The sequence below is a fragment of the Pithys albifrons genome, chromosome Z (genome assembly GCF_047495875.1).
Source record: "Pithys albifrons albifrons isolate INPA30051 chromosome Z, PitAlb_v1, whole genome shotgun sequence".
In the NCBI taxonomy this organism is placed as follows: domain Eukaryota; kingdom Metazoa; phylum Chordata; class Aves; order Passeriformes; family Thamnophilidae; genus Pithys; species Pithys albifrons.
In genome coordinates, this window is record NC_092497.1 from 32,836,869 (window position 1) to 32,860,627 (window position 23,759).

Below are 23,759 nucleotides of genomic sequence, written 5' to 3' on the forward strand. Positions count from 1 at the left end.
GTAGAGTGTGCGCTAAGCCGGAGGCTCCGCAACGTCACGCCCCGGGCCGCCCCTTCGCAGCGACTTTAGCTCGCCTCTGGGAGCGCCTGGACGCTGACAAGTCTTGCCCGGCAGCCGCGGCTGGCGTGGTGGTACAGAAATGGGTCTGGTCTGCAGAGATCTGGAGCTTGTGAAGAAAAGTAACGCGCGCAGAAAATGAATCACCTCGTGTGCCACTGTTAGTGGGGAAGCAGTGTCTCCGGGGAAAAAGATGAAAGCGCTCGGTCCCCCCGCCGTGACCAACATGGTGGAACTGCATTTTCCGACGAGAGTGAGAAAGTTTCGTGGTGAGTCATTTTCTCATTAAAGAACGAATCTGGACGTCGAAAGCAGTTTGTTTTCCCTGTATAAGACTAGCAAAAGGTTCTGCAGAAACGGGTTTGTTCCGCAGACAGCAGGAATTTTCACGACTTACGACTCCCCCCTCTGATTACTTGATGTTCTCCCCGTGGGGAAAAAAACCCCCAACAACAAAAAAAACAAAACCAGAAAACCAACCCAACCAACCAACCCCCCCCGCCCAAAAAAAAAAAGTTCGAGATCTTTTCAATTTTTGTTTTGTTTTGCATTTTTGTGGTTTTGGTTTTTTCTCCTGGAGGGTAAATTATGCAACACAACCACAACACATCTTAGGGAGTCATCTTAGAAAGAAGCCCCTAGTACCAAGATTCTCAGTTCCTAACTCCAAGCCTAAAATGACACACAACCCCACTGATTTAACTGAAGTATATCCCTACAAAATTATTAATATCAATCCCATAAAATGGATTATATTTTGATACTCTTAAGTTAAATATGAACCTGTCAAAATAGATTTATTATTTCTTTCCTCTTAAGTCTGTTGCTCAAGAGGTAAAATTTACTATCTCTTTTGCTCTGAAAAAGTAAAGATTTATTATGGGAAAGAGACAAAGTGTCACTCAGGTGCAAAGTAGCAACATTTTATTTCTGGGAAACAAGGTGACAGGTTTAGAGGAAACAGTTCTTGCGGTTAGCCTCTTCGAAAACACCTGTTTGAACTGAAACTGAAAAAGACATGAAGAACTGCTCTGCCAGTATTGAAAATGTCTAGATTTACCTGACTGTGGTGAATTGTAACTGTATTCACTGTAGCAAAGACAGACAATTAAAAGTAAGAAACGTCTTTCTTAATTCTGAAGATACTAGATGGCGTTTTTATTCTTGACCATTGCATTTATGCATTTTATATACTGCATGCAAAATTGTTAATACTAATATAGGGCATTTTCTTAGTCTCTCATCCAGAAACTCTTACCAATTATTTGCTTTTTACTGTATGTATATCAGCATATATTCCAATATCAGTTAAGTGTTCTCTCTTTTCCCATGTCACAAGACCAGGAATTTACACTGGCATATTTTCTTTTTAATTGAGATTTTAATAGATGTGGTTGGTGGCAGTCAATCTTGTCCCAGGATTCTCTCCTGTGGGTTTTCCCGCCAACCATCTCTTCAACCCTGTTCATCATGTTCAACAGTTTCTGAAGTAACTGCAATAAAACAACATCACTTTGCAAAGCAAGTTAGGTAGTATGGGATTATCATCTCATCTCATCTCATCTCATCTCATCTCATCTCATCTCATCTCATCTCATCTCATCTCAATAGGTATAACTTACCTAATATCTAATATGGAATTTACATGAAGGATTAATGAGCTCCGGAATAGTGCTTATGGCTTAAGAAAAGTAACTTGTGAGAGAGAGCAGAGATTCCATCTACTTGATGTATTGCAAGCGGGACTCTTTTTTCTTAACCCTACTGGATAATCACCTAGCAGCAGGAAGAAAAGGCAGGTTGATTTCAAGAAGAGGCAGTGGCTATTTATTCATGTTCTGAGTCTTGTTGTCCTTGTTTATGCCAGTATGGTTTGTAGATTTAATTGTCTAACACCATTTAATTGTTTAGATTTAATTGTTTAACAGCAGTCAAAACTTTCAGAGGTAAATAACAAGCTGTCTACTTGGTATACTTTACTCTATTGCACTGAATACTAGTACATAATTGTTTGGAATTTATACTGCTTTTGAAAATGGAGAAGAAAAATGCCAATTTTTTTTAGCTTGGTTTTGAGTAAAAGGTTTATCTTCCCTCCCCCCCCCCCCGCCGCCCCGTAAAACCCACGTAATGTACCTCCTAGATTTCATTTTTTTTTTCTTGCTACCATATGGAGTGGCAATTTTTATTTAGCTCTTTTCAGAAGCTCTTGTAGATTTTTAGTTTATTTATGTGTGTTATTCTAATACACTTTATGTATAATGATGTCTGAGCTAACTTCTTCACTAGCTGAAGCTAGTTGTTAAATTTAAAATTTATTCTAATATTTAGGATGAAATATTATCTGCTAAGCACTAGTAATGGTGGTAATAAAATGCTAAATATAATAAACATATGTGAGCTTCAATGAGAACTAAGCAAATTATAAATGCTTTATTTATAAAGGGCTGCTTGAAACTGTTATATGTTGAAGCAGGAAAATAACACACAAGAAAACCACATGATCTATGTCATAAATAAATTTATAAAATACCTAAAAACTGAACACGTGTCTTCAGGAGATAAATAAACTAAGTAGTACAATTCATCCTGTTGTTCTTGTAACATGTTAGTTACCATATGAAGTTATCATGCTAACATGTTAGGTTTCAAAGAGAGCCTTTTCAGCGTTTCCTTATTTCAAATGAATGCCTCAGAGAAAAACTTCAGAAAACACCAGACAGAAAGTGTTAAAATGCAACAAATAATTATTGCTAATGTATTATTGCTATGATATAATATAATTATTGCTAATATATTGCTAATAAAATGCAACAAATAATTATTGCTAATATATTGCTAATAAAATGCAACAAATAATTATTGCTAATATATTTTCACTGCAGAATAGCAACTAGAAATTGCCTTTCAGAATATTTACTTGCATTAGCACCTTTGTGACTCTTTGGATGACAAATCTTCTAATATAATATTTAAGTCCATATAGTTATATCATTTTAATAATTTGCAATATGTTCATTAGAGCTGTAACAAGTTTGCCTGAATTTAGTTACTTAATTAAAAAGTACTGAATAGAAAGTAGTCAAAATTGCCTGTATTAGGCAGGCCTCATTTCATACCCCTGGTATCATTGGCTTATTTCTGTTGGCATGAAAGGAAGGTAGATGCATCCCATACCCAAAATTTATTTCTTAGGTTCAATAGGAACTAGGCTGGTCACAGTTTTCTTCATCTCATCTGTCTCCAGAAAATACAACTTCATTTCCAGACATTCCTAACTTTATTTAAGACACGAGAAAGACATTCTAATTTTCATTTTATGAATTCTGCATGGAGTTATTGACAGATTCAGGAATCTGAGCTCTCTCACAGATTCTTCATTTTGAATTTGCTTTCTAAAATTTTTCCTATTTCTTTAGGCTTGCAATCTGAAAAGATTCACATGCTATACTGTCTTTATCTCCTACAAAGCCTTATAACCATCAGGTGATTTCAAACTGTTTCCACAGAATATTATTTAAGAACTGTGCATTTTCTTCAAAACCAGTAAATTTTTTTTAAAAGCAGACCTACAAAATTCTGACATAATCAGAAACAACATTTAGCAATTGAAAATCTTTAATTTTGCTCATTTAGTTTTAGAAGCTAAACATATAATGCATTATGCATGACAGGATAACCAGAAACTTGAAAAAGTTCAAATGAAAAACCATACTTGACTATTTCCTCTGTCTTGTGAGATGAAAAGCAATCTCTAGCTACAAAGAGGGAATCTCAACACCTGAAAATACTTCTTGACATTTAAAAACTAATGTTTTCTATAATACTTGAAATTTATTGTAAAATTTGCTTAGTTGATGTAAAGATTTTATTTTTACAAATGTGTTGTGTTTTTAAGTGGTATTGAAGCCTCATTTCATTCTTTATGTTATCCTCTACCCTAATGGCAGAAGCTGCATAGTGGCTTGCCCTGCTTTATGTACAGTGTCAGTCCCTGGATCATTTTATAAAACAACCCACTTAAATATACATTTGAACAAAACCCGATTCTAGCTGAGATACTAGGTCACCATCACCACTCCCCCACCCCACCCCCCGACATTTACCTAAAATATTCAGCAGCTGAAAAAACTAACTGTAAGGATATAATTGCCTGTCAGAGCTGCATAAATCCTAGAATACCACAAACTTGAAATTATAGTTTGGGTTATGAAATTCAGACAGGAAAGGAATGAAATTTTACAGTAGTGCCTATGCCCAAATAACGTGGAGTTTGCTCTGAAGAAACGGAATATTTGAGTATTGATGAAAGGAGGAGGCAGCAGTGAAAGACTGTCTTCCTGCAGCAAAAAGCTTCTGAAAGTCAATGACCTTCTGAGATTTGCATCCACTTTCTCCTTTCTTGGCAGGTCCAAGAGGTATGAAGTTGTTTTGACCAAGAATTGGCATCAGTGAAGGAGACAGAAAAAGGAGAAGGAATATGTGGGCAAAATAAAATGTTTTAGGAAAGAAGCAAGAGGCAGAAGACCTCCCTTCAGATCAGTGCTTCAAATCCTCCTAGCAGCCTCTAAGGCACAAGACACTTTAGATCTGGAAAAAGAGCCCGAGTACCCTTCAATATGTGTTGCTCCCATGAAGTAGTTTAGAAGTGAGGATGTTTTAAAACGAAAGATTTTTCCCTTTAAATGGGTGGTGACCTCCCAGCTAAACATTTGGTTTGCCTCAGAGAAGCGGTCTGATTTTTCAAATTTTTAGTGATGTTTCACTGGAAAAAAGCAAAGCCAGTACACTGTTATTTATTCATCAGGAAATGAATTCATTTTCTGGTGGAATCCCAGCTTTCCTATTCACATTTGTACACTACAGTTTTACATTTTAAAAATAAAGGCATTCAAAACCTTTTTTCTAAAATTGTATTTTTTCTATTGTATGCAAAATAGATCACTATTTCAGTCTGTTTAGAAAATCATACTATTCAGTATATCACATAAGTTTTAAACCAATGTTTCACTATGTAAAAGCACATGCTTATTAGTAATTCTCTTCTGAAAAAGGTAAAATTAAAGAAAATAGAAACACTTTGTATTTATTTCAACACAGATTATGACTGAAACTGGAATCGTGGATATAAAGGATGACAGGAACATGAAACCGAATATTTTAAGGATCTAGTATTGTAGATTTTACAAGAAGAATGAAACATACTGACAATGATTAATCTGTGACTTTCTCTTGATCATTAAGTAATGTGTTATTATATTACAATGAGTTAGTATACCGGCAGAACAAGGATGGGCTGGTCCTAAAAGGTTAACTTGTATTAAGCTTTTTTAAAATTACTGTATTCAGTGGTTTTGAACTGAAAAATACATATTTCCTTAAAATTTTCACTCCACTGAGAAATGTTCTGGTTTCAATATTTTGCCTTTTTTATGTTTTTTGGGGTATTCATATCTGGTATTCTGTTTAAGACTAATCTGTGCACATCTGCACACCACAGCTTTAGCTGTAGCTCATAGCAATGGCTACAGATAAGGATGCTTTAAGGGCTTTTATTCCAATGCAGATTTTTAGTTTAACTTTTTTCTCTTTCTTTCTTTCTTCTTTCTTTCTTTCTTTCTTCTTTCTTTCTTTCTTTCTTTCTTTCTTTCTTTCTTTCTTTCTTCTTTTCTTTCTTTCTTTCTTTCTTTCTTTCTTTCTTTCTTTCTTTCTTTCTTTCTTTCTTTCTTTCTTTCTTTCTTTCTTTCTTTCTTTCTTTCTTTCTTTCTTTCTTTCTTTCTTTCTTTCTTTCTTTCTTTCTTTCTTTCTTTCTTTCTTTCTTTCTTTCTTTCTTTCTTTCTTTCTTTCTTTCTTTCTTTCTTTCTTTCTTTCTTTCTTTCTTTCTTTCTTTCTTTCTTTCTTTCTTTCTTTCTTTCTTTCTTTCTTTCTTTCTTTCTTTCTTTCTTTCTTTCTTTCTTTCTTTCTTTCTTTCTTTCTCTTTCTTTCTTTCCTGAAGGTATTTATAGAATGACCCGGTACAGGAAGAATCTTTTCTATCATAGAATATCCACCTACTACATAACATTACTCCTGAGATGTATGCAAAACTTCTCCTTCTTTTCCCCCTTTATGTTTGTAAAGAGTAACTAAAACAAATCCGTAAGACACCCTCAAGGGACAGGTGCTACCTATTTGCAATGTATGTACTCCAAATACTTTGAAAATCATATACATCAGTTACCTCCTATTTTTATAGGGAAAAAGTAAAATTGCTTTCACCATAGTTGCCTTTAAAATTGATATCCCACAATACCCTTATTTTCAGATAGCTGGAAAAAATATGCTAAAAAACACTGTTCAAAAAGCAAGGCCAGGGATATTCAAAGTACCTCTTGTTGGCCTAGTTTTTGAAGCAGACAAGAACAGAATCAGGCTTTTTAAAAAAACCCACAGAGTAAAAAGCAGATTAAGGTATATATTTAAAAAGAATAAAAGAGCCCATAGATTGCTTATCCTTATTTTTGGTGTGCTATATTTACAGGCATATGCAAAGCCAACAAGATAGTTACATTAGATAATAAAAACAATCTCTGAATGTAAAAGTGACTATCTATGCTCCCCTTTCACTAAAAAAGGCTCTTCCTCAGATAAAGCTATTAGCACTACTTTAGTTCAGACTGTTAATTTTTCCTTCCGGTTCATAGGCCAATCCTAAGAGGGAAAAAATGTCTTCAGCTTACCCCTCATACAAGGCAGGCAGATTTAGCAAGTCTTGATCTGCGAAAGTACTAATGTAAATGCTTAAGATGAAACATGTTGGTATGTGCTTTTCTGAATTACAATCTGTTTAAGAATGTTTATTTAGCCGCAATTCTGATATTAAGAAAATTTTTCCGTGTTGGCTGACCTAATACAGAAAGTGGCATTATTTTAAATGTTCCTTTAGTTTTATACAGTTTGGCTAACTTACATAGAATGTGTAAATACTTGCATGACAGACATAAACTAGTTAATAAACATTGCCTGCTTTATTTTAAAAACTATTTTTGCCATACTCATTGTGATATGACTATGCCTGAGACCAGGAGATACGGTCTAGATACAGTCATACAAAAACTGTATATTATACATACTTGTGAATAGATGTGCAAGGGCAAGCTCTTGAATGATATATTTGAAACTAATAAATGCTGGTATAAATTGAGTTCTTGGCACATGTACCACCCCATGCTATTTGTTACTGTATGTCACTACAGCATAAAAGCTGTCAACATTTAAGTATTTCAAATATTAAAGATATTGGTACCTCAAGCCATAGCTGGCTCAGGGATAGATAAATATACAGGCTGAACACAAAAAAACCCAAGACCACAGAGCTCGTATTTCTTTAAATCTCAGGTCTCCAGGATAGCCAGTTGCACCTGGCAAACTGGGAATGTTCTTCACTGGTATCTTTGGCTTAATCCTTAAAAAAGGAAAATGTTAAAGCCCACTAAGACAGAGTGTAGCATAAAGAAGTGAGCTAGCTTTAAATGAAATATTTTTGGTACTGGCAACAGTCAAGCTGTGATAGCAGAGGACTTACTCTGTGTGAGAAGTTTATTCTGCTATACAGGCAGCTTTAGCAGCCTGTTCTGAACTTCCTGCTATTGTGAGATGGCTGCTATACAATTCACATGACATGAAAGAAATAAGGCATTTCTGAAGGAAGGTTACATCACTATTTATAATGGGATGTATCTGCAAATGAAAGGTAAATCTCCTAACACTTAAAGTTGTTGGAAGACTCTCAGGTGAAAGTAACAACTTCAAGACTCCTGCTGCTAATAGGACACAGTAAAAAAACAATCAAGTGTCTCTTCTTTGCTTTTTCTTCTAATGCCAATCACAATGACAAGACCCTGGGTCCCCTAGGCCCATGGTGGGTTGCCACTGCATTGCAAGAAGATAGGTGATGTGTTGGAACACATTAACTTTCTTAGCAGGTGGGCAAGGGATGACAGTACAAAAAGGTATTAGGCCCAATGATTAAAGAATATGAAAACATAACAGTAACTTCAGTTAACAGATAAAATGTAGAAACATTTGGAAAAGTTCATGCTGTTCTTTCATGCTGCTCATGAAAGAACAGGAGGGACACAGACTAAAATAACTGTATTCACAAATTAGTGGTTATAACCATTAATTAGATTTACATGGGGAAACAGAAAAGTACAAAAGTAGCTGCCTTGTTTACCACAACAAATTGCTATTAATGTAGTGTTCATTATGCTGCTATCTTTCCAAACCTGTGCTGATTTTTAAATTAGCCACACAAAATAAGAGATTTACCATATGTGGGACAGAGAATCGTATTCCTATTTGTCGGAGGAGACCAGACTGATGAGGAATTCACCAAGTGGCAGATATATTACAAACACTGGGTAGATGAAGATGCGGAGGTCCAAGACCCTGGGGAGCACATGTGGTGACTGAATCAGGACCATGGGGGCTTTCGGATGGACACTTCCCCAGTTTAAATGTTATACCCTTAATATGGCTACCCTGGTTATTTTTCCCTTAATCGTTCCCTATCCAAGTTTTCTCTTCCCACAAAACCCACCGTGTCACAGCCCCCTCTCCTGGCGCACCCCAACCATGGAGGCGGTTGCCGGCGGGGCCGCCCGTGAGATGCCGCTGGAGCCCAGACGGGGGCTGTCCCTGCCCCGGAGTGCCGGGAGCCCTACGGTAGAATTTCCCCGCCAAGCTCATTCTCCTATTGGTCCTTTTGCCGCTCCTCCCCTCCCTCCTTTCCTTCGTTTGCATGCACCCAATGAAGTGCGTTACTCCTCCTCGTCTCCGCCCCTCTTCCCCACCCAAATCTGGGAAATTCCTGTGCTCCCCTTATAAGCCAGCACGTGCCATTAAAACTGTCTTTTCCTCGTGGACTCTCGGCTTGTGTGGACTCCTTCCGTCGGGGGTGGTTGCCGGGCTTAGAGTGGGAGGAGCCGCCCTAAGCTTCTAAGGGGCCTGATCCTTGCCGCTTTCGTAGCCTTGCTCCTGGAAGCAGGAATCCTTCGACTGTATGAGTGGGCTTTTTACAATCCGCTGATAATTGGCGCCCAACGCGGTGGTGACATCCACCACGCTGAAGCGGCATCAGCTGCCGAGATGGGTGAGTCCCTCAGCCGTCAGTGGACCTCAGAGAAAGTGGATAGAGCAGAGCACCTCGGTATTTCTTCAGCTCCCGGCTGGCAATCCCTCGTTGTTTCGACGTGGGACCGAAGGACTGACCCTCAGCCTACCTTTGCCCTAGGAAGGTAGCTCTCCGAGCAGACCCTGCTCCCTATCACCCTTATTTCATTTATTAAAAATGGGGAAGATTCTAAGAGAGAAAAAGAAACTTACCGCCGCCTGAAGTCCCTCCTAACTCGCGCTAACTGTAAAGTGGACAAGGCAGTGATAAAATCGTTAATGAAATATATGTCTAAAGAGAACTACTCCCTGCCTTTTCATCTTACTACAACGGAATGGGACTGTTTAGGATGAAAATTAGGGGCGGCGACTAACAGAAATGGCGAACACACCGCGCATGCTTTAATAGCATGGACACTGATTCACTCGATCCTAGAAGCAGACCAGGACGCTGGGATCCAGGGGGCCCCAGGACAGAGCAGCGCAGGGAGTTGCGGTCGAAGCGCGGTACCTGCGTCACGGTTTTAGGGGCCCCCCTCCACCGATCTAGTGGCGAACTCTGGGATTATTGCTAGCACGGTAGCGGCCGCCATTGGGGCTTCTCCACGTGCACGTGTTGGTTGCCCACAAGATGGTGGCAGAGAGCGTGGTGAAGGGCCGCCACACAATGGAAGTTGGGGGAAGGGGGAGGAGGCAACCAATGCCTACTCCCTGGGCGTGCTGTCAAGAGGGGAGGGGCCTATCTCTGTGGTAGGCGGTCCCTGTGATCCCTTATGTCACACCCCACTTCCTCTTTCCCATGGTGGCCCCACCCCCTCCCTTTGTCAACATCCGGTCCAAGATGGTGGAGCCCATGGACTAGGCCCAAACCAGGGGCCTACCGGCCTATCACCAAACAATCTGTTTAATCCCTCATTTAAAGACACGCCACGGATCTGCCTGTGGTTTGTCATCCACCGCCTTGCCTTTCTCATATGCAACGTGCTGCCGCACAAGCTAAAGATCTTAGTGATCTGCAAGCAGTGCAAGCTTTTCCAGTATTTTGTGACCATGCCGATAACCCACAATGGGAGCCTTTACCGCTTCCTCTAATTAAAGATGCAAAAAAGGCAGTGACAGAGTATGGCCTCTCCTCTGCATATGCTATAGGTGTTATTGGTGCCCTTTTACAAGCCTTTACATTTACACCAAATGACTTGAAGAACTTGGCCAGAACACTTTTAAATAATATGGAGATAACCATGTTTTTAGATACATGGCATGCCAATGTCCGCAAATATGCTCACGAGACGGCAGGTAGCACAAACAGGACTGTTCCGGATACAATCGAAATGCTTTTTGGGATTGGAAAATGGGCGTTTAATGCTGAACAAATGAAAATAGACTCACAGGACTTGCTTACTACAAAGAATCTGGCCTTTCAAGCATTGCAGACTATCGCTGAGGCTTCTCGGTGACGCCACCATTTACATCAATTTTCCAAGAGCCAGATGAACCTTTCATGAGGTTCGCTGAGAGGCTCAAGGAAGTGATAGCAAGGGAAACAAAGGAGAAACATGTACAGGACATTATTTTTAAGCAAATTGCCATATCCAATGCTAATGCACAGTGCCAACCAGTACTGCGGTCGCTTAAAGATCCAACGCCCCTGGAAATGGTAAAGGCCTGTAAAGACATTACTTCCACTGACAAACTGGCTAATACCATAGCGCAAGCCCAAATTACAATGGGAAATAACTTTGGTTCCCGTATGGCTAAAAATAACAAGCAGCTAGTGAAAGATGTGGCTAAGGAAGTCACCCAGGCACTAGCAGCATCTTTCCAGCCTAGCCAGGCAAAATGTTTTGGCTGTGGAGAACTTGGGCATTTTAAAACCAACTGTCCTAAGGAGCCAGTGGCTAAAACCCCAGTACCCCCTGATATCTGTCCAAAATGTAAAAAGGGAAGGCATTGGTCCTCAGAGTGTCACTCTCGGTTTGACCAGCAAGGGTGGCCCCTCACTCCAGCAAGATCTAAGCAGTCGGGAAACCACCAGCTGAGCGCTCAGGGCAGCACGACGACACATGATGCCCAACATCCACACAACAGCGAAACCCGGTGATTGCTGCCGGCAATACCAGAGGGGGAACCATCCCAAGTAGGCCCATCTTGGGGTTGGCAGTTGCCTCAACAATGACTCTAAATACCGATGCATATCATACAGTGGTTTTGACTGTTGGGTCTGGGACTGTGGTTCTTAATGGAATATTTCTTATCACTGGAATGTCAAATGCTACAGAGATGGGGATTGTAATACCTTCCTTAGTTAAGTTAATTAATGCAAATGTTGTTTTTACCACCTTTCCAGAGATGCTTGCAAAGATCTGCCATAAGGGACGGATGAGATTTTGGGAGCTCTCAGGACAAGATTCTAATTTTCTTTATTTGTCTTTGTCTAAGTCTCAATTGCATTATTTTGATGTTCATATATTTGATTTCCAAACGGTTATGGCTGATTTCACAGGAAAAGTTCTGTATCATTTACTGTCTATTCCTTTTTTTACAGTTTCTTTCTACAGCCCAGGCTTAAGTTTATGCTTTCACACACACCCAGTCCTGGAGCACGGACTGTGTTCACAGACGGCTCAGGCAGAACAGGAAGAGCCGTCGTGGCTTGGTCTGAAGGTGAAATATGGAAAACAGATGTCCACCAGGTGTCTGGATCCTCTCAAATGGTGGAGCTGTCAGCAGTACTCATAGCATTTTGTTTGTTCCCACAGCCTCTTAATGTTGTTTCAGATTCTGCATATGTCATGGGAGTTGTATCCCATATAGAGAATGATTACCTCAAAGATCTGTCTAACAAACCTCTTTTTCAGATGTTTAGTCAGCTTTTAAATGTTCTTCAATGGAGAGAATGTCCATATTTCATTCAACATGTCAGGTCACACACTGACTTGCCTGGGCCTATTGTGGACGGTAATAAGAGTAGTGGACAAGGCGACGAATTCGGATGTAATGATTAATTTGGCTCCAGTTCCCAATATGTTTGAGCAGGCACAAATTTCCCACAAATTTTTCCATCAAAGCGCTGAGTCGCTCCGAAAAACCTTTAGTTTATCTGTTACTCAAGCTAGGACCATAGTGTCCACTTGTCCAGACTGCCAGAAAGTCACTCCTGTTTCACAGGAGGGGGTCAATCCTAGGGGGTTGAGCCCCTTAGAACTGTGGCAAACAGATGTGACACATGTGCAACAATTTGGCCGCCTGCAATTTGTACATGTGTCAGTGGACACCTCCTTGGGACTTATGGTTGCCATAGCCCATACCGGGGAGAAAGCAAAAGATGTTAAGCAGCATTTCTCCTCAGTCTTTTCCATCATGGGAGCCCCAAAGCAGATCAAAACAGATAATGGTCATGCCTATGTCTCTTCCACAATAAGAGACTTTTTCTCTCTCTGGGACATTAAACACATTACAGGTATACCGCATTCGCCCCAGGGCCAGGCAATCATAGAGAGAGCCCACCTCACATTAAAAAACGTGCTCACTAAACAATGCAATTCGGCTTCTGGGCTCTCCCCACAAGAACGGTTGAATAAAGCATTGTATGTTCTAAATTTTTTAAATAGGCTGCATGAAGACAATTCTCCCATTGAGCGACATTCTAGAGTTGAAAGACTAAAAATGGATGAGGCCAAGGTATGGTTCTGTGACGTTGCCACAGGAGAGTGGGTCGGTCCTGTGCCGTTGCTCACATGGGGCAGAGGCCATGCGTGTGTCTCCACAGGGTCCGGCCCTCGGTGGCTCCCGTCCAGGTGCATCAGGTTCCACCAGAAGGATACTCTGGCGGGATGGGCAGCAGCAAAGGAAGAAGACGATTGGGGCCTCATCTTGCTTTTCGGATGATAGTATTAATCAGTAGTATGATGGTTGCATAATTAAAAGACATGGTTGTTGTAAACCTGCGCTAGGGAGACTGCACACACCAATGTGATGTTTAAGCAAATCCCAAGTTTATTTGAAAACACAGGTATATATGACCTCAAGTGACCCCGCCCCAGGTGCGGTGGTCTGACTCCAATTGGTTGAGGCTGGAAACATGTCCTTTTAAGGTGAAAACGAAACCTGTAATGTGGTCCTCCAGACCCACCTGAATCAGGGCTGCAACATCTCCCCCTTTTGTTTCAAAGAACAAAGCAAAAATGCAAACAACATAATACACATCATGCATATTGCAACTTGAACAGAAAGGCTGAAAATTTTGAAAACTGAGAAATAACATTTTGAAAATCTTAAATTTTGCTACTTCAAGACTTAACAGGGTATTTTGCGGGTTACACATCCCTACCTCCCCCTCTCTTTTCAAAACAGATTTTTGGAAGGAGGTACAGTAACCTTTGTAAACTAACACAAACTAATACATGACTAAGACATGTATGTTTGGAATTTGCAAACTTACAACTAGTGCAAAACAAGAAACTTTTCTTTCACGCGTGAAATTGTGGTCCTTCCTGTGCAGTCGTCACTGCACAGACCACTGTAAACAAACTACAAATTTTTATTAAACTTTGTGCAAAGTGTCCAAGAGTGCAGAGTGACTTCCCTTAGCAAAGAAGCAAGTTCAGTCCAGCTGAACTAAATCTCCTTATGTTGAAGGTCCATTCTCAGAACTTCTGTGTGGCCATCACAGAGGTTTGAGAATGAAGCTTTGATTTTTAGTCCTTATACACCCTTGGTAAAGCAGTAAACAAGTGTGAATTTACAGAGAAAATTCACAAAGACTAAACATAACTACTTACATTCTGCAGAAAAATGTTCAGCAGCTGAGGGGACAGGTGTCCTTATCCCTACAGCCTGCTGGGCAACTGTTCTTGTTTGATTGGACAGTTAACGACTAGTCCTAGGCTACTACTACTTGTGGTTGTGGTTGCCATATGGGGAAGGCAGTTTGGCTCCAGTTTCCATGAGCTATTTTACTGGCTGCGCCCCATGACTTGCAGCCCCTCTGGTTTTTTGGAGGCCCAGCTCCCCACCTCATGTTTGTTAGAGGAGTACCATCCTTTTTATATTTAGAATGACAATCTTGGGCTTTGTGACCAAGTCTGTGACAACGGTTACATTCTCCAGTGAAGCTTTGAGTTCTGCTATATTTTGGTTGTGCTGGACAAGATTTTGTTGTTAAATTCCAGGGTCTTTTCCCCCTTTTTTGGGTGGATTGTTTGCTAAGAGCTGTGGCTAGGGCAGAAGCATGTAGCTTTGCTTTTTCCTCCTCTTCTACCCAGGGCAATGTGGCACAGGCTTCAATTAACTGTACCAAAGTAGCTGTAGCTGGTAGAGAGGCTATGAGCTGTTTGCATTGAGGATTGGCATTATTAATTACCAGATCTTTTAATAATACTGGTTTCATTTCAGAGGTAAGATTTGGAGCCACGTCTAGGGCTTCTTTTACTTTATCTACAAATTCCATAAATGTTTGTCCAGGTTTCTGCATTATTTGCATATAAGGTAGAGAAGGTTTTCCCTTCTTAGGCAGATTAGAGAATGCAGTCAAAGCAATATTCTTTGACTGTTGCAAAATACGCATATGTAATGCAGCTTGTGTTTGTGGGTCTTCATAAGCTCCTGATCCCATTAGCTGGTCTAAAGATGCTAATTTTAAGGGATGTCCAGTTTCTAAGTGTATATTTTTTGCCTGTTCCTCCGTTAACTGCTCTTTCCATTTCTGTAGAAATATCATATAAGCAGGAGGAGGTAGAATAAACTCCATTAAAGCCTTAGTGTCTGCTGGGATTAGGTTATTGTATTTTATGAAGGCTGTGATTTGGTTTTTTACCAAGGCATTGTCATAGCTGTATTGAGAGACTACACTGTGTATTTTTTGTGCAATTTTCCAATCAAGTGGCTCCCATTTTAAGCCTTGTGTAGTGTTAATCACAGGCGCAGAAACCAGGGGTTGCAGGGAAGGTGAGGGTGTACCTACTTCTGCAGCTATGGATACAAACTCTTTGTACCTTTGCTGGGTATTAAATGTGAGGTCGCGAGGTGGCTCTGTGACTCCATCTGCAGAACCTGGTACCTGGGTATCAGAAAGCTTTGAAATTAAGTTAGCAGCATTGCGATTCCCAGCTCCCCCCACCCTGTTCCAAACAGAGGCTTCTTCCTGCGCCGTTGTTGAAGACTGCAGGTGCCAGTTTTCTGGCGCGGGGCAAGTCCCTACGGGCGCTGAGGGTTCCGGTGCCTGTGTTGGCAGCTGCGGGCAGCGCACGGCTATCGGGGAGAGGGTCCCCGCTGGTGCTGCAGAGCTTGTCTCCTGCGCGACCGGCGCTGACGCTTGCGCTGTGAATGGCGCACAGTGAAGGAAACGCTCAGGGGGAGCTCCGCTCCACTGGGGAGGAGTCTCTCCCATCTCCATGACGCGGTTGATCCACGCACGAGGTGATGGTGGTGGCGCGGGAACTGATCCACCCCAGGAGCGGGCGAATTCGGAGCCAACCCCGGCCCCTGCGGGCTGCGGCGGACCCACACCTGGTGCATGCGCTGTGATTTGCTTGCAGTAGGGAGGGGGGTTGGGCGGTCCTGGCGCCCGCAACGGAGCGACTCCGGCGTACCCGCGGGGCGGCAGGGAGCGCGGCGGCGGGGAGCGCGGTGGCGGGGCGACCCCAGCCCCGAGGTACCCGCAGGGCATTGGCGGCAGCGGCAGTGGAGCCGGCGCCGAAGGTGGATGGGACAGGGGGAGAGAAACTCCATGGGGTTTGTCCCCCCCTCCACATGTCTCTCTCGGCTGAGGGCGTCCCCCATCGCGCCTTCTCGGAGTTAGGATTTAAATAAAAGTCACTCACGGTTTGGTTTCCTGCGGCGTGTCTCGTGGGGTTCCAGGGTTGCTGCTGAGGTCCGGCCGCTTCTACAGCGGCAGCCGGTGGTCTCATTTGCTGTGCATAGGCTGTTTCTTGGTAGTTGTAAGGCGGTGCAAAGACGACTTCTTGGCTTTTTGCGGCGACGAACGGCATGGAAAAGCTTTGATTCAATGGTTGCTGTGGTCTTGCCGGGTTTTCTGGAGCGTGAGCGGGCGGTGCCGCGTGTGGGTACCGCAGCGGGGGTCCCGCAGGCGGCACGGGCGATGCCGAAGGGTACCGCGGCAGCATTTCTGCGAGCGGCGGTGCCCACGGCGGTGCAGAAGGATGTTCAGGGGAAAAATCGCCGTGCAGAAACTGACTGTTTTCCCTTCTCTCCGGTAGATCGAGGTTTTTATGGGCTCGTTCTACCTCTAACAGCATTTTCCTTACAGCTGCATATGACGAAATGTGCGGCAGAAATTCTTCAGGTGCAGTTTGCACTAAATTCCACAAATCTGCCCCAATTTTATCACACACTTCTATGGAAAGCGTGGAATTGGCATCTGTTAGGTGCCTTCGAGTGAAACACCAATCCAAAAATTCTTGTAATGCTTGTCTTTCAATGTTTGTTTTTGTAACACAAGCTAGTTTTTCAAATTTATCAAGCAATAAGTTTGTTTTAGACGAGTTGGAATTTCCCATGTTTCTTTAACTCACCGGTTCAAAGGTCGTGGTTCCTTCAGTCCACGTTCTTCCAGCAGCTCTCAAGGCCACTACACAAAACTCCCAAGTTTACGGGAGACAGAAGCTCTTGGAGGCTTCTCCACAAAGCACCCAAAAAACACTGGGGCATAGCAGCTCTCGGGGGCCACTTCTTAAGGTTCTAGGCAGGCCTGCAGGTGGGTTTCATGTTCTGAGACATGTCGGGGTCCTACCAATTGTTGTAAACCTGCGCTAGGGAGACTGCACACACCAATGTGATGTTTAAGCAAATCCCAAGTTTATTTGAAAACACAGGAATATATGACCTCAAGTGACCCCGCCCCAGGTGCGGTGGTCTGACTCCAATTGGTTGAGGCTGGAAACATGTCCTTTTAAGGTGAAAACGAAACCTGTAATTTGGTCCTCCAGACCCACCTGAATCAGGGCTGCAACACATGGTGCACCAAATAAAAGAAAAAAAGGGTTTCAGCTTTAATGACCTGTTTAGCTGGCTTCCCTTTAAAGGGTGGTCAAAGACCATTAAGAAAATAGTAGTTATTGCTTTTATAGTGTTAATTGTTGTTGTCATGTTTCTGTGTGTTATCCCTTGTGCCTTCAATGTTCCCGAACAAGCAAAGTTGCATCTTCTCCTCAAGCTTTTCCAGCTCAACAACAAAATAAAAAAGGGGCAGATGTCAGAGAAGACCAGACTGATGAGGAATTCACCAAGTGGCAGATATATTACAAACACTGGGTAGATGAAGATGCAGAGGTCCAAGATCCCAGGGAGCACATGCAGCGACTGAGTCGAGACTGTGGGGGCTTTCGGATGGACACTTCCCCAGTTTAAATGTTATACTCTTAATATGGCTACCCTGGTTATTTTTCCCTTAGTCATTCCTTATCCAAGTTTTCTCTTCCCACAAAACCCTCCGGGTCGCAGCCCCCTCTCCTGGCGCGCCCCGGCCATGGGGGCGGTTGCCAGCGGGGCCGCCCGTGAGGTGCCGCTGGAGCCCAGGCAGGGGCTGTCCCTGCGCTGGAGTGCCAGGAGCCCTACGGTAGAATTTCCCCGCCAAGCTCATTCTCCTATTGGTCCTTTTGCCGCTCCTCCCCTCCCTCCTTTCCTTCGTTTGCATGCACCCAATGAAGTGCGTTACTCCTCCTCGTCTCCACCCCTCTTCCCTGCCCAAATCCGGGGAATTCCCGTGCTCCCCTTATAAGCCAGTGCATGCCATTAAAACTGGCTTTTCCTCGTGGACTCTTGGCTTGTGTGGACTCCTTCCGTCGGGGGTGGTCGCCGGGCTGAGAGTGGGAGGAGCCGCCCTAAGCTTCTAAGGGCCTGATCCTAGGGAGCCCCGCTTGCCGCTTTCGTAGCCTTGCTCCTGGAAGCAGGAATCCTTCGACTGTATGAGTGGGCTTTTTCCAATCCGCTGACAATGAATAGTATTTCAGTATTTGTACTAAAATCACTTATTTACAAGAACAACAGGATAGAGAATAATGAGGAAAATAAGTACTAATAGTCACAGGAACACAAAATGAAAACAAACAAAACTAAGAGAGATCCTTACAAGCTTTATATAATACCTTGGAGCCCTACTTGTTCCTGTATTACATCATGTTTTGTATACTAGGTTTTTTGTAACTGCTTAGAACACTACACATGTTACTGTGATGAGGCCAGAGTGAGAGAATACTGAGGGGATAGGGGGCTACATGATGCTTTTTGTAGAGCTTCTGGGGTTTAGAAGAACTTGAAAATGTCATATTGTTCCTGCTACCCTGTGCAGTGACAGTAGTCTAATCAGATTGAAAATTCTTGGAATCCATAGAAGTAGTGTTTTTTTGAAGGCTGATAAGAGTTATGTTTTGCTAAAGATCTTAAAACTTCTTTTTTCAGCTCTTGAAGAAATCTATAAGCTGTTGAGATTTTTATTTATTTGCATATAAAAGAGTACAGCGCTTACCATTATTGGAGAATAAAAGTTGTTGTAGATCATTATATGATGAACTATGTTAATTTCTATTCTTTTAAAGGCTTGATAGAATATGCAAGTAGTATGCTTGTATGATTTTGTATGTGTCAAACTAATTTTTAAAAAGTTTTGTCTTTAGGAGAAAAAGTATCATGTTAGAAAATGTTGATAATATATTATCAGCATTGCTAAGTGATTATTATGCATTACAGATATTTTAAGACTGCCATACTCAGTGTTTCTTTTTGATTGGTAAGATACTAAAACAAAAGAGTCCACTATCACGAAATAAAGGAAAATAATATCGAGCACTCCCAAACCTCTTCAAAATTACAGGAAATAAAACCCCAAACAAATAATTCTTAGGAGTCAATAGGTTGATGAAGATATTGTTCAAACGGCAATTGTGAAAACACTATTCAAATGACAATTGTGTCAAGTAGTTCCTTATGAGCTCTGGAAGTCATAAGTAGGTTTACATTCTTTTTTCTTTTCATTCAATTAAAAAATAAAACCCAAACCCAACAAAATTAAAAAACAAATTCATTGCTTTCTTTGTCTTATTAACTATGCTATTGAAACGAACATCTTCTTTAAAGAAGCAGCCACTTTTTGTTTTTCCAAGTATAGAGAATCAAACACCAACCAAACAACCAAAAAAACCAAATAAATCAAGCAACTCTTTTGTGCACATCTGCCTGGCCAACCACATTGCATGTGACACATTTGGAACAGCTTCTGCCAAAGCTTCTATCAAACCTTTGAATCAAAAATACATATTTTCCATTCCCAAATATACCTGTGTGAGAGGAAGCCAAAGACCAGGCTTCAGTTTCAATCTTAAACCATTTTATTTCAGTGCAAGACGTCAAGTCAACATGGATAAATATTGTTTTGTCCACTCTTGCTCCACTAAATCTCTTCTCATTCTGGTAGGTCCTTCTGCAGCATTTTACAGCTATTGATCATACATTTGTCTTGCCTGCAAAACTACAGCTCTGTTAGTTGATGCCTAATTTCCATGCAAAAGGATCGATTTTGTTTCCTTTCAACTCCCTACATAATTTATGTAAACCACCAGAGCACTAGGTGCTGGTGGCAGATACGTATCCTCTACTGTCCTACCTGTCCTAAACCTCATTATGACCCCCAGCCTGGCTAAGAAATGAGCTGACTAAAACCAGTCAAAGCTCAGTTCTATCTGGAGATAGCAAGAACATAATTACTTATGGGCAGCCCTGCCACAGCATTCTGAAAATGTACTTTCACATGTGTGTAGTGTATGGCTGCTCCTGGGTACTTGCTGATGCTATGCTAAACTCAGACCCAGAAGTGTCAATTGAAAAGAATGTCAGTAATGTCCTAATATCTGAGAAATTTCATCCAGTTCTGCCAGAAGAATTACTTCCTGTGATTGGACTACAGCCTGAAACAGAGCTGGAAGTGGAGTCGCTGTTGGTTAGGCACCTCCAACTAAACTCAGACAGCTGCGATTTCCTCAGTGGCACAGCTACCACAAGTGTAAGAGACCTTCCGCTAATTTCCTATGGAATTTTTAATCAAATTCCATGACTCTTTTCTTGTATTTGTAAGTGGTCCTAGATACTTAGGAGAGAGCTTAAAGCTGTGGAATGATGTGTTCTTCTGCACAGCAAGACTTTCTATGACAAGGGTAAATATGTAGAAGATGAAAACTTCTTTTGGACTAGTCTTGTACTTGAAGACCATAAAAAATTTAGTTTCCCGTCCAAACTACATTTTCTGAATTTTCAATTTTTCTGTGCCCCTACCTATATTAATACCACTTCTCGTCCTCCTTCCCCTCCCCCAGTTCTGTCCAGTCAAAATCTATTGTTTTGGTAACATATTTTCACCAAATACTTCATTCTATAGGATCTGAAAAATACAGTTTTCTAAATATATAGTAAATACCATGAAGTTGTATATTTTAGGAAGTGCAGTTTTCTTTATACATGCTCTAGGAATATAATATTAGCATGCTCTGTTTACAGACTTGGATTCTGATGTCATCTGCATAGAGTGGTGGTTCCTTAATCAGATGGTGTAACAGTTCTTTTTCGATACATGCCCAGAATAAAGATAAGTGTTGGAATTTCATATGGTATTTCACCTAAAAAGCAAGCCATATGCTGAACTGCCTAGGTAAATTAGTGCTGTAGCCTTAAGAACTAATTAATGAAATCAAAAATGGCTGCTGCCGACTTTCTCAGCAGATGTGCATGGTCAGCCAATTATGAGAAGCTTTGTAATATAAACAACATTGTTAGCCAATAATCACTGCCAAAGTGTCATCACCTGCGGAAGGTTACAGTCTTAAAGATGTATATTAGTGTGTGTGCGTATGAATAAAGGGGCCTGTTGCAGTAACTTCTGTGAAGTCATCTCAGCAGGTCCAAAAACCCATCTCCCACGGTTACAACTGGCGCCCGAAACAGGTTGCTAGCCGTTCGCAAAATCTGGCTGGACCAGACGTGCGATTTCAGTCCGCGGAATCTGAAGAATTCAGATGTGTGGACCCTGTCCCGCAGAATCCGGTTACTGGGACGTGCAGGACGCTGACCCACAGAATCCAGCCCGGGCTGGACGTGTGAGTGTCCTTGGAAGAGGAAGAAGTTTGGGAGAAAAGATCATTGCTGTCAAAGGGCTGGCCGGCACCCTGGACGTGTGGTAAGCTGCAAACTCGCATAATGGAGAACGAAGCAGCTCGAAAGTAAGTTTTAGAATTCCTCGCTATGCGAGAGCGGCCGAGTCCACCGAAAAGCTGGGGTATTGCTTAAGTGAGCTAAAAAAGCACAATCGCCTCGTTGCTCTTAGAAGTGGCAAAAAAGGCGAAAAGTAAGCAATAAACTTGAAAAAAGAATAGAAAAACAAACTGTTAATGAAAGCCAAGAGGCAAAGGACTTAAAGCCAATCTAGCAAAAAGTCACAAACTGCCTTAAGCAGTATAAAGTGGCGAAGATGGTAACAGTCGCAGCTTGGCAGCTGTTACACAGACGCAAAAAGCCGCAACAGCTTTTCAGCTATCGCCTCTGGCTCGGAGGAGGAAAGAAACTTGGCGGTCGTCTGAAAACTCTGACAACGAGCCCGTTCCCAGCCCCCAGCCCTGGCCGCCGCCACGCGAGTCCAGCTCCCGCCGCTTTAAAGGATCGCTGCACCCCCACCGCTCCCGCTCGCCCCTGCTGCCCTGCCAAGGGTCCCAGCATCGGCGCAAAAAAGAAAAACAGCACAAAACGAGAAGTAAAAAGAAAAGCTCTGTATTAGTAAAATAGTATAGCCCCCATCGCGCCACGTGGGCTTTGTTTGTACCATCTCTGAGCTCTGCGTGTTCCTTTTCAGCCTGCAAAGTGCTGTAAAGTTGCCGAAAACTGTTGTCTTGACTCTGTTTTGCTTTGTTTCCATCTCTAAGGCTGCAAAAGTATTTTTTCCAGCTGCACTCCAACTTGCGTTATAAAAGAACTTTGTGCTATGCAATTCGAACATGGCGCTTCTTCTCCAACGGGGAGGAAAAGTCCTCCCCCCCCCCCCCCCCCCCGGCTCTAAAGAAAGGGGGGAGAGCTTCTCGCATTAGATCATCGTCTCTTTCTGTCATGCGCAAGTCTCGCAAGGCATTCTGGGAGTTGTAGTTTGGACAGGTAAAGCTTTGCATTACGTCATTGGCTCCTTGCAAGGTCATATGGGAAATGTAGTGATCTCGCAAAGAGCCTTGAGAATTGTAGTTCTAGCATACACCCCCGACGAACTGCAAGCCTGTCAGTGTTGCAAACAGCAAGTAGCCTCAACGAACTCACTTTAACAACCATCAGCTCAGCTTCCTTTTGAGACAACGAGCCTCAAGCACCTGATGCCTTCCAGTCACAGCTTTATAATACATCATGCAAGGACAGAATGCAGTATCTTTCTCCAGCAATTCAGAGAGCAGCAAAGAAGTCTAGAAGAAATTTGTTGAACTGATTCTCTGTTAATTTAGCTTTTGTTAAATGGTTATAGAGTGTTGTAAGCATTTAATAATCTAGAGAAAAGTTTCTATTTTTCTCTCCACAGGTTGAAGTCAGCAATGGATAAGAACAGCCAATTTCCTCTGACTGAATCAAGATCAGTTACCAGAACATTTGAGCAACTAGTTAAAGCTTTTAATTTGATCCCTCAAATTCAAAATTCAGAACACCTGATAGTAACTGATGTGTTTCCATTTGTTAGTGTTAAGCATTTTCAAAAACCTCTTTTAAAACTACCAAAGTAAATTAAAACACATAATGATTTTAGTTATACAGCATTAGATTAGTTAAGATATGTTCTTTTCGATTAAAAAATGCAGTTTATAAAAATAATGTTGTGTAGTATTGTTATATTTCTGTTAAGGTTTTATGTTTCTTTTGGTGCACCAATGACAATGCCTGCAGGAATGTTTTTTCATTTGTTAAGATAATTAAGTTGTCAAGCTAATAAAATAACATTTTTAACTTATTAAACAAATAAGGATTTTAGGTAAAATTAAATAGTGTTTTTAATTTGTTAAAAAGTTAAAATATCAAGCAAAATAAGTTAAAGTATTAATGAAGTTATCTAAGTAATGTTCATTTAGTCCAAGTTTAAGTCATTAGAATTAAGTGACATTTATAGCTCAGTGTTAACTAGTACCCTTCCTACATTAAGCTTGCTACATTACATAACAGCAGCATTTAAGTTTCTAGTTCTTATAATTTAAAAAAAAAGGAGGAAAACTAAGTAAATGATTAAATAAATCTTAATGAAAAAAAAATTTAAGTCACATAAGTTGTCATCTGCAAAAGCAATGGAACTGTAAATGCTGTTTGTGGTTCTGCTGTTATGAATGAAGTTAGCTTTAATCTACTGCCAATTCAAGACATTTAGTTTACCTTTGTCAATGTAACCAGATAGCAAGAGCTTTGTGTTAGCTGATCCCAAGTAAGAAACCCTCTTAAACATGTTTAAGTAGCATTCTAAGTTCAATAGCTAATAAGTGCCTTATAGCATTAATAATGCCAGTATTTTATCTGTTTTAGCAACTGGTGTG

General features: G+C 41.5%; 1 long non-coding RNA gene across 1 annotated transcript; it reads left to right on the forward strand.

Annotated features, from left to right (window-relative positions):
• Positions 1 to 58: 58 nt before the first annotated feature.
• On the forward strand, positions 59 to 4,959 carry LOC139684626 (uncharacterized). Its single transcript, XR_011699939.1, has 2 exons — positions 59 to 326; positions 4,467 to 4,959. It is a non-coding gene; the product is annotated as an uncharacterized lncRNA (long non-coding RNA).
• Positions 4,960 to 23,759: the final 18,800 nt, after the last annotated feature.